The sequence below is a fragment of the Thunnus albacares genome, chromosome 3 (genome assembly GCF_914725855.1).
Source record: "Thunnus albacares chromosome 3, fThuAlb1.1, whole genome shotgun sequence".
NCBI lineage: Eukaryota > Metazoa > Chordata > Actinopteri > Scombriformes > Scombridae > Thunnus > Thunnus albacares.
Genome location: NC_058108.1, coordinates 38090566 through 38101274, shown reverse-complemented (window position 1 = coordinate 38101274; position 10709 = coordinate 38090566).

Here is a 10709-nt window from a genome sequence, read left to right as displayed (position 1 = left end):
TAAATCTTTCATGCTAATAAATGTAACATAAAATACATATTTGCACACTATTTTATAATATTTTTAGGTTTTAACTCTGCTGATGTGTTACAGCTCCCCTGCTGGACAACCTGCAGTCTGCTGACTGAATGAATGAGTGAAATAAAAACAACCAGACAACTTTACTTAGATGAACTTTAAACAACAGTAGAGGAAAAACTGAAGCAAATGAGACAAAAATTAACAGGTCATGTTGTCAGTCGAGACATTTATAGACAGCAGAACTGAACTCTGATATTGTACTGAACTAGATGTCTTCGAGGATTTTGGTCGTTCCAGTCTTTCTTCTGATTTTGAAGAACTACATTACAGCTGAGTGACATTTCTAACTGTTGTTTGTTTTCAATTCTTGGTTGTTAAGTTTGTTTCAGTCAGTACTGTCGGGTTCTTGCAGACAGACGTTCATAACTGAACAGTTGTTGGTTGAATCTCTGGACTGACTGGGACAAACCGAGCAGAGAGAACGTCTCATCCCTCTGCAGCTACAGTCCAGGTGCCTCTGAGCAAGGCATTGTGCTGCAGTGGAGCAGCAGAACGATTAAAATGGCGTCTACCCATCATTGACAGGACGTCGGCAGGTCCTGCAGGTGAACTCAGGTGAACTCAGGTGACGGCATCTCAGCGTCGCAGTCGGAGGAAGAAGGCATGGTGACACTGTATATATAAATGAATCAGTTACTTAAAGAAAGTCTGAGAACAGCCCAGATAAACTGTAGATATGTAACAGTTCTTTTCTGTGAACAGTTCATTTGGGATTAGTGTTTTGTTTTCATTTCTTTTCTTTTCCCACATGCTTCTGTATATGTGTTACTGGAAGATGCCAAGTGGGATGGGCCAGATGTTTGGGATGACACAGAAATGAAAATAAAAATAAATAAAAACTAAAACTACTACTACTATTATTAAAGAGGGTCCATCTCTACCTAGAGCTGCCTGTTGGAGTGTTTCAGGAACCTCTTTACCTGATGAAGGGTTTCAGGATGCGGGAGGTATACTGACTCTTGATGCTCTGGTCCAAACTGCCTTCTGCTCCCATTAGTCAATGCCAGAAGGACACGGTTTGCTGCTGGATGCCTCTTCTGCTGGAAAGTTTGGTCTGAGCACACAGAAACACACATTTATGTATGAACAATGTTATAAGTGGGTCCTGTCAAGGTTTCAGCGTCCCCATCAAAATGAGGAGTAGTCATAAAGCTGAAACCAAAGCTGTTAAATATTTACCAAAGACAGTTTGGACAACTGGAACATTCATCTGTTGTTGATCTACATAAACACTGTAGTATATATTCATTTGGCCGTCAATAGAGGTAAAACTGTATTGACATTATGAGCAACTCTGACCAACTTTAGGCCCGAGGAAGACCTGCATTTGTTCAAACGTTACTAAAAAAATTAAAAACAAGCTGTGATTCCAGCATGTAAAACTTGTACTGCAAAGTTTTGTATCAAGTAAACAACTACTGACTTATTCTGGACAGCTGCTCATTTTCTCAGCTGGTCTCAGACCTCTCAGGAGGTTTTATTCAGTTCAGTTTGGGACTCTTCATTCATATCATATCTTTCACCACACTGCAATTTTTCCCTTATTCAGTTTTGTCTTATTTCTATCTACTATGTTTCTATTTAATTCTTTGAAATTCCTATTTAAATAACTTAGAAATGGATTTTGTATTTCTCCACCATGAATAATTCTTGGCAGTGTGGAGGACATTCTGAAACATTTAGTCTTTCATGTTTAATAAAATGTACAAAATATATTATATAATTGGATAATTACATCTAAAAATATACAATGAAAAATCTAAATAATGATACATATTATTTATGTTGTTGTATTCTGGGTATTTCTAAAATCCTGGCTACAGCCCTGAATATATACACCAAAATAATGTATTACAAACAAACAATGGAGCAAAATGAATACGTAACCATGGAAACAATCCAAAAGAAGAATCCAGTTGGATGCATGGACAGGTGTTTGCTCCTGAGAGAGACAGACAAACACTGAAAACTGTTTTTACATGAAACGAATAAAATGTAAACATTTGGAATATATTTGCACAAAGAATCATTTTCCAGCATCTTCAGTCTGTTCTGTTCTATATAAATTATTAGTCAACTTTGGCTGCCACTCAGAGTTAAACTGACTTGTAATTGACATGAAACACAGCTGTAAATTCCTCCACATGTGCATCACGAGGCCATCTAGTGGACTGATGGTAGAACAACAGCAGCTGATTACAGCTTTCATGGAAATCAAATGAATTGAACAGACAGACAAACATCCTGATATTAAAATACAAAGAGAGACAGACAAACACTGTGAAGGTATTTCAACAATATTTCCAACATCTGGAGGCTGACAAACATTCTGTCTGACACACAGTCGTTCTTCATCCTCCCACCAGATGGAGCCAAACTCAACTAACTTTCACATCCTACACATAGTGTCTGGAAGAACATTGTTCTGATCATTTCTGTCTGGATTGATATGGATATTAGCAGCATTAATATCAATGCAGACACATGAACTTTAAAGAAACTTGTTTCAGTTTTACTGGATGAAACAGTTTGTGACAGAGAACAGAGCTGCTTGTCTTCATACAGTGAAGTTGGTTTGAATCAAAGATAAACAGAGCATGTTCTCTCACATCAAAAGGATTATGTGCTATGAAATAAAAGATCAATCCACAATAATTACAACTATCAGCTTCATTTGTTTGCTTTGACAACATTTTGACAAACATTTCATCAACAAAATGTCATTTTCACAACCTGTAATTTCAGAACACTTGAACTTTTCACAACACAAAATGCACTTTGACTCCGTGCTGCTGTTTTTTCAGCTTTTTGTGCACTGCACAGTTTGTGACTCTGACCAGCCAACATTCATCATTCATCATCTTTCTGTCATTGAGTAAAGTGAAGTGAAGTTTAGCAGCTTTCTAGATCAGAGCAGATCAGTGCTTCATAGTAAAAGAGAAAATAGAGACACAATAGAAAAGTAAAAGCTGAAGTAGAGATGAGATGAGTTACAATAACACTTGGTCCTGAACGCAGCTCAGACTGACACTAGTTCAACCAGTCAGACTGCATACTGTCACACACACATGAAGCAGCATCACTTCACTTCACCTGAGGAAAGTTCAACTTGAACTGAAGCTCATTTCCTTCACAGACCTGCTCAGAGAGCTACACACTGATGAAGTTCATGAGAAAAAGTTCAGTAAGTGGAGCTCTGATTGATTTCTCTTGATCTTTGAGTCTCTTCATAGACAGTGTGTGATTGTTGGAGGAGTTTGTCAGCTTGGGAAACTTTCTGGTTGTTGTCGGGTAAAGATGGTAAAGAAAAATCCTCCTGTGAGGTTAAACTATTGTACATCATATGAATGGGTTATTATTACTGATAATTGACGAGTAAGGAGCATTTTACTGTTGTAGTTGGTGGAGGTGGAGCTGATATTATTTATTGTTAGGCAATTTATAACAAGTATTCTATAAAATAATGACGTTTTGTATGTAAATATGAAAATGTTCAATTTACAAAGTAACTACTAACTGCAGCTGTCAAATAAATGTAGTGCAGTGAAAAGAAAAATATTTCCCTCTGAAATGTAGTGAAGTATAAAAAGGTATAAAATGGGAAAACTCAAGTGAAGTACAAATACCTTAAACTTGTACTTAAGTGCAGTACTTAAGTAAATGTACTTCCCCCCACTGAGGAGAGCAGGGCTAAGCTGACTGTAAGAATGAGGAAACACACTCAGTGATGAGATGAGATACTGTCAGTATCATATCACTGCTGCAGAGTCTGTTTTCCACTGAAAACACTGAGGAGAGCAGCTTATTCTCTTGGTTTTAATCAGTTTGATCAGTTACAACATGTTCATTTAGGAGAAACATCATACATGATGTGAGAATACAGACTGTAGGAAACAGTCGGGTTACAGTCAAACACAAGATGTACTGTCATACTGTTAAAACTCTCATCCATGACTTATGTGACAAACAGTAAAGAACAGAGAATGTCTGTTTTTATAATATAACATCCATTGTGACTGTGATTTGTGTGGGCGGCTGTACAGCTGCACTGACTGATTAAAACTGACCTCCTGAGTTTGTTCACTGCTGTTTAAAGAGCTGACAGTGCAGAAGAGACCAAAGCCTCCAGATACATGTAGAAATAATCAGAAAACTGGAAACGTCATTATTTTAACTGAATGTTCATCAGATTTGTCTGAGGATGGTTTAGAGAGATCACTTTAACTTTAAGTTGGTCTCTCATCAGTCATCGTTCTCTTGTATGTGAACCATCATACATGTTCTGAATGTAAACGCTGACATGTTAATGTGATTTATTCTGTAGCATCAAGGTGTTCTTTAATGCAGTGGTTCTGTAGTCATACTGTACATAATGCATTAAATAAAGCATTAACATTGACTCAGAGTGCATTTAAACTGACCTTTTTTTAAATTTTATCTCTACATCTCTCTATCTCTACATTTTTACAGTAAATTTACTTTTACTTGAGTAAAGTATTCTAGTACTCGTTCCATCCCTGCTGGTCTTATAAAAACTGTCAGAAATGATATAAACTATAACGAGAGTGTTACACTTGTCAGTAGTCAGACAGACGGAGGATGTTTGTGTAAAGAAGTGATTCTTAAGTGTGACTGCAGTGACTCACTGCTGGAAAATAAATACTACAATACCCACAATGCCCTGTCTCAAGCTTTGAACCAGCCAATAGCAGGCCTCCACAGGTGACGTGTCAAAGCTGGATCAAAGTTTCATGATTCAGATTACCCATCATTCAGTGTCCAACATTATATATGATTCAATACACTGAAACATGAGAGAAGAAAGATTATAGAAGATATTTATCTTGAGGTTATGTTAATATTAATATTTGATGTTGGGATGTTAACACACACAAAAAAAAGAAAAAAGATATGAGTTAATGAAGATGTGTTATAATGCACAGACAATTTTCAGAGTTTCTGTTTATGTGACAAAAAAGAAACAGGGTTCAACATATAAATTAAACTTTTCTATAAGAAGTTCATACTGACAAGTTTATATGTTTAGAGTCAGATTAATTTATCTTTTCTTTGTTTTATTATTCAGTGTTGCTTTTTCAACCTCACCAGAGTTCACAGAATTCACAGCTTGACTGAAATAAATATTTATGCAGTTTATATAATCAAAAAGATGAAGATGCCCCGTGCACAGCAGTGTCTCTCTCCTGGTCGCCCACTGATGCAGGGCAAGTTACATAAAGTCAGAATAGTATTCCAGCTCACACCAGGATACCAGGATAGACACTATTTTCTTAGGTGATTACATTAAAAAACAAAAGAAGCAAACTATGTGTTTCACATGTTGCTTCATCAGATTCGCTCTGTGCTTGATTGCTATCAGGTGTGTCTTTAAATAGTCAGGTGCTGATCAACAGAGGATCCAACCGATTCACACACAGCATCTCATTTTCTAATACAAATGCATAAAAAACTAAACAACAGGCAACAGTGACTATAATTACACCTTACAAAATCAGATATAAATATACATTTCTGTAAGACTCATATCCACAAGATAATGAGATGCAGTTAAGGTCAGAGTACAAAATACACAATGAACAACATGGAAACTGTCAGATGAGTGTATTTAGTATTGAAGTGGATGAGCTGCTTTCCTCCAGTCAGAGCTCTGTGTGTTTGTCACGTGACTGAGAGGAATGAAGAGAAATAATGTGTTGTTGTTTTTGTGTGAAGGTGTTTCTCTGCTATGGATCAGTGTGAGGACAGAGAGGAGGGAGTCCCTCCCTCTAAAAGCTCTCTGTGTGGGGAACATGACAGCCAGACCAAAGCTCAGAGGTGAGATGAGGATCTCTAACTGTCCATCACTGTTCTCCACTCACATCACTCCACCATCATTATTCACACTCAAAGCTCTGTGTGTGTTGTGTTGAAGAACAAAGAAGCAGCACAGACCAGACTCTGCTGGACCTGGACCTGGACCTGGACCTGGACCTGGACCCAGCTGTGTGGCCATGAAGAGTGACTGGTCCATGGGGATACCTTTATATTTTAAACCTGGACAACCTACTGATGAAAGGTCAGAATGTAAAGTTGCAAAGACTGAACAGACTTTTCATTTCTATCCAACATGCATATTTATCAGAGCTGTTGTTGTTTCAGGATCCAGCAGCAGAGACCAGACTCTCCTGGACCTGGACCCAGCTGTCTATCCTTTAAGAGTGACTGGTCGAAGCATGATGACATTGGTTTTAAAGGAGGACGTCCATCTGCTGATCAGATGTAAGCTGTAACTGACAGTAAACGTCGGGTTATGCTAGAAAAGAACTGGTTTGTACGACGTGTTGTCCGACCACGTCAGTGAAAAGCCGGCCGTCATAGAGAGGGAGGAGACGTGATAATCATTTAAATATGGAGATAACAGATCACATGTTCAGACAGTCTCTGCTGGAAGACATTCATGGTGTTGCACTCAGTTGTTCATATGTGAAGTCACATGATATGATTTTATTTATACATTACAGACATAAAAACATGTTAAAGTGAAAACACTTATTTCAAACATGGTCCCAAGATGTTAAAAGACAAAACACAAGACATACAACATAAAACTAAACCACCAAAAATTAAATAAAATAATAAACGCCCACATCAAAACGCAAAGCACAACAAAGACAATTTGATGGCTGAAGTAAAAATGGAATTGCAGATTTCATTATAAACCTGTGAACATGTTCCATAAATAAGTCCTGACCTGACTTCTATAAGCGCCTCTCATTTTTAACAGCTAGATGTGTAACAGGAGGCTGTTCCACAACACGGCAGCAGCTTAAAAAAGGAACTTTTGGCTACATTATTCACTGGAGAGACTTTATATGGACACACAGTGGCCCTGGTGTTATAGCCATGCTGAGTATGTTCCATTGTTATCTGTGAAGTATTGAGCAGCAAACCCATTGATAATGTTGAACATATGATGCAGCTTCTGTTGTTCTACTCTGAGCTGTACTGGCAGCAGTCCTACACTTCTGAATTCATCACCAACATGAGTTAAAGAGGATACATTTAATAAATACTGAATAATATTATTTTGCATCACCTGCAGTTTGTTCCTAAATGTAGATGTCAAACCACTGAACCAATCAGAACAGGCAGAATCAAACAGATGCTGTACCAATGAGGACATGAGAAGTTTCTCAACAGAAAAGTCAAAAAGAGTTTCTTCTTTTTGGTCTGGGAAACAGGAACTTAAGTTTGCTGCCACTCTTGGATAATATTTTAGCAACAACAGATTCACAGGACAGTGACTGGTCCAATTTTATTCCTAAATATGAGACAAAATATTGAAATTTTCAGTTCCATTACAAAAGATTTTTGTATTTGTTCTTGACGTCTTTGCTCCAAACAGGATTGACTCAGTTTAACCCAAATGTAGTGAAAGCTTTTTATCTATGAGCCACTCTTTTACATTTTCTGATTCAGTATTAAGAGTTGTGAATTTAACTGACATCATTCCCAGATAGCAGTAATGCAGAATCATCAGCATACAGCAGCAGCTTGCATGTCACAGCAGCTGTCGTATCATTTATATACATAAGAAATAAAAAAGGCCCAAAAATAGAACCGTACAGCACCACACATGTAATATCCTGAATTTCTGATAGAACCACTTCAACATCACAGACTTGAGTTCTTCCTGTAATGTAAGAAATAAACCATTTTACAGCAGTATGTCCAAACACAATGCACTGTAACTTTGACAACAGTACAGAATGATTCACTGTGTCAACAGCTTTCTGCAAGTCAGCATAATTTCCTCCATCAAGGTTTTGTCTAATAAAATCAAACAAATGAATAAGACAGGTGTCAGTAGAGTCTGTTGCTGTAAAGCCAGACTGAAGCTCATACAACATATTGTGTCTGACTAAATACTCCTCAACCTGCTCAGACACAAGATGTTCAAAAACCTCAGACATGAAACCTGCATTTCATTTTCATACTGGGAGCTGCCCAGTTCAACCAGTCTGATACAAGCAGACACTGATCAGCTCCACTGGAGCAGCTGGAGGTTGTAGCTGCCTTGATCCAGGGCACTTCAGCAGTGTACAGTGAGGGAGGGAGAGCTGTATGGAGGGTTGTTCAGAGCTGTTGGGACTAAACCAAACTGACTGATGAAGCAAAACACTGAGCTGAAAGCTACAAACACACTGAGCTGTTGATTCTCAGTGGGATCAGCAGGACTAGTAAAGCTTTACAACTACAGTGAGTCATTTGATTCTCTGCTCACATCCAAATATCACTTGATGGTCCTTTAGCTTGTGTTTGTCTCTGTGTGGAGAGACATAATGTGAATTCATTCTTCATCGTTCCTCCACAGAGTGGACCAGGAGAGCTCAGAGGTTCCCAGTGGTCAGTCTGCCCAGCAGCATCAAACACACCTGGACTCCATATTTATGGTATGTGCATGTTCAACAACTACTTTTACATCTATTCTGTTCACAATCATCTCCATGCTGCACTTTGTAGACCAGTGGATTGTCAGTCTGTCCAACATGGATCTGATGTCTGCTTCATGATTACAGTTTGATTGTATCATTCATATAGTATTCTGTTCCAGCTGCTGAAGGAGAACATTGTCACTTTTGTGAAGAACGAGCTGAAGAAGATGCAGAAGCTTGTGAGTTCAGATTACCCACAATTCATAGAGAGTCAGAGAGATGATGAGGAGGTGTTGAATGGTGAAGAGGAAGGGCAGAGGAAGAGCAGCACGGAGGCATTTATGAAGATCACACTGCACTTCCTGAGGAGAATGAAGCAGGAGGAGCTGGCTGACCGTCTGCAGAGCAGTAAGAGGATTTCTATAAAGATTTGACATGCTGGATAAATGAGACATTTACTGATGTCCCAAGAGATGGAGGAAAATATGTTTGATGTTTAATTAAATGTTGAAATATTTACTCTATACTTCATTTATTGATCCGTTTTTGTGTGTGTTCATTCAGGGACTCTTGCTGGCAAGTGTCAACGTAAACTCAAGTCTAACCTGAAGAAGAAGTCCCAGTGTGTGTTTGAGGGGATTGCTAAAGCAGGAAACCCAACCCTTCTGAATCAGATCTACACAGAGCTCTACATCACAGAGGGAGGGACTGCAGAGATCAATGATGAACATGAGGTCAGACAGATTGAAACAGCATCCAGGAAAACAGACAGACCAGAAACAACAATCAGACAAGAAGACATCTTTAAATCCTCACCTGGAAGAGATGAACCAATCAGAACAGTGATGACAAAGGGAGTGGCTGGCATTGGGAAAACAGTCTTAACACAGAAGTTCACTCTGGACTGGGCTGAAGACAAAGCCAACCAGGACATACAGTTCACATTCCCATTCACTTTCAGAGAGCTGAATGTGCTGAGAAAGAAAAAGTACAGCTTGGTGGAACTTGTTCATCACTTCTTTACTGAAACCAAAGAAGCAGGAATCTGCAGGTTTGAAGAGTTCCAGGTTGTGTTCATCTTTGACGGCCTGGATGAGTGTCGACTTCCTCTGGACTTCCACAACAATGAGATCCTGACTGATGTTACAGAGTCCACCTCAGTGGATGTGCTGCTGACAAACCTCATCAGGGGGGAACTACTTCCCTCTGCTCACCTCTGGATAACCACACGACCAGCAGCAGCCAATCAGATCCCTCCTGAGTGTGTTGACATGGTGACAGAGGTCAGAGGTTTCACTGACCCACAGAAGGAGGAGTACTTCAGGAAGAGATTCAGAGATGAGGAGCAGGCCAGCACCATCATCTCACACATCAAGACATCAAGAAGCCTCCACATCATGTGCCACATCCCAGTCTTCTGCTGGATCACTGCTACAGTTCTGGAGGATGTGTTGAAAATCAGAGAGGGAGGAGAGCTGCCCAAGACCCTGACTGAGATGTACATCCACTTCCTGGTGGTTCAGTCCAAACTGAAGAATGTCAAGTATGATGGAGGAGCTGAGACAGATCCACACTGGAATGAAAAGAGCAGGAAGATGATTGAGTCCCTGGGAAAACTGGCTTTTAAGCAGCTGCAGAAAGGCAACCTGATCTTCTATGAATCAGACCTGACAGAGTGTGGCATCAATATCAGAGCAGCCTCAGTGTACTCAGGAGTGTTCACACAGGTCTTTAAAGAGGAGAGAGGGCTGTACCAGGACAAGGTGTTCTGCTTCGTCCATCTGAGTGTTCAGGAGTTTCTGGCTGCTCTTCATGTCCATCTGAGATTCATGAACTCTGGAGTCAATCTGCTGGCAGAACAACAAACAACATCCTGGTTCTCTGAAGTGTTCAGAGGCAAATCAACACGTTTGTACCAGAGTGCTGTGGACGAGGCCTTGCAGAGTCCAAATGGACACCTGGACTTGTTCCTCCGCTTCCTCCTGGGTCTTTCACTGCAGACCAATCATACTCTCCTCCGAGGTTTGCTGAAAAAGACACGAAGTAGCTCACAGACCAATCAGGAAACAGTCAAGTACATCAAGAAGAAGATCAGTGAAAATCTGTCTGCAGAGAGAAGCATCAATCTGTTCCACTGTCTGAATGAACTGAATGATCATTCTTTAGTGGAGGAGATCCAACAGTACCTGAGAT